Consider the following 1906-nt stretch of genomic DNA (forward strand, 5'->3'; position numbering starts at 1 on the left):
TGTTCTAACTGTGCGTTCGGAGGAAAGGCAGCGGCGGCTCTGCTAATTTATCTCCACACAGTGCCAGAATGACGTATAGCAATTGCATTACAGTGAATACATCTTCAGGGTATTTCAGTGCCCGCCATCAGCGAGAATGATTGTGTTTGCTTCTACTCTTGTGTGTGTTTGCGTGTATAATGTCTAGTTTGTAGGAGCGTTTATATATTTATATATAAATATATATATATATATATATATATATAGTATGTATGTATGTATGTATGTTTATGTATGGATATTTGTGCGTGTGTGTGCGTGTGCGTGTGCGTGTGCATGTGCATGTGCATGTCTAGTAGTATGTGTATGTGTGCTTGGGTGTTACTGAAGTTGTATTCTTCAGATTCTTGGTTATTCGACAGGCCCTATTTGTTTTCGCGAACTGAGGCAAGTGTTCGTTGTTGTTTCAGCGAGACATGACTGGGTCGGTAGCTGTCGTCTTCGCTGCTAAGGGTGACGATCATCCGTTTTTATCTTCGATGTTTCCCTCGTATCCCGTTCTGATTAAGCGTGTGTAGGGCATGTGGTGCAGGGTATCTTTCACCTTTGGGGGGTGTTGATGGGGAGAGTATATATCGGACGCTTGTATCTATCATTTGGATTTATACGTGCACATTCGCATACGCGCACACACACACACACGCGCGCACGTACACGTTGTTAGCTGTATGTATGTATGTACGTACGTTAGTTGTAGCTCTGGAATGTTCGCGATGGGGTAAAGGGGGGGGGGGGCGTCGCAGTGTTTTATGGTTTGGCCTCCCCGTTTCGCTGTATTCCCGAGGGACGCTGCGAATTGACCAGCCGGGGCCCGCTGGGGCCTCCTCCTCGCTATTGTCCTTCACACACATACATACACATACGCACACGCACACGCACACGCACACACTCACGCACACACTCACGCACACACTCACGCACACGCTCACGCACACGCTCACGCACACGCTCACGCACACGCTCACGCACACGCTCACGCACACGCTCACGCACACGCTCACGCACACGCACACGCATTCACACACTCACACACTCACACACTCACACACTCACACACTCACACACTCACACACTCACACACACACACACACACACACACGCACACGCACACGCACACGCACACACGCACACACGCACACACGCACACACGCACACGCACACGCACACACACACACACACACACACACACACACACACACACACACACACACACACACACACACACACACGGGCTCTGTATCGTTGCGATTTGGCACGGGCGAGGCAGGCCAGGCAGGGCGGGCGCGCCGAGTTTCGGATCGAGATGTGGAGGCTAAGTGTGATGTTTATATTTAGACGTAGGCCTATTGGTGTATTCAGAATCGATTTCTCGTCTCTCTTCTCTTGCTTCGTTATTCGTCTCGTTTCTTCTCTCATCTTTTCTCCTCTCCTCTCTCTTCTCTCTTTCTTCTATCTTCTCTCTCCCTTCTCTCTTTCTTCTCTCTCTCTCTTCTCGCCTTTACTTCCATGTTCTGTAATGTTTGTGTTAAAGACGCAGAAGACAGACGGACAGACAGACGGGAAAGTCTTAAGTTCTCCGGGGTTGATATCCTCGATCACCTTGCTGCGCTATTCAGAGTGTTCATCAGTTCGAACAAATCCCCCTCCTCCCCCTCCTCCTCCGTGCCCCTCCCCCTCTCCCCCCTCCCCCTCCCCCTTAGTGATCCTGCAAGCTCATGTGGCATTCCCGTGCTGTAGTTTATTTGTGTTGTTTGAGGGAGACGGAGACACGCACACGCACACGCACACGCACACGCACACGCACACGCACGCACGCACGCACACGCACACGCACACGCACACACACACACACACACACACACACACA

Source organism: Penaeus chinensis, chromosome 6 (assembly GCF_019202785.1).
Source record: "Penaeus chinensis breed Huanghai No. 1 chromosome 6, ASM1920278v2, whole genome shotgun sequence".
NCBI lineage: Eukaryota > Metazoa > Arthropoda > Malacostraca > Decapoda > Penaeidae > Penaeus > Penaeus chinensis.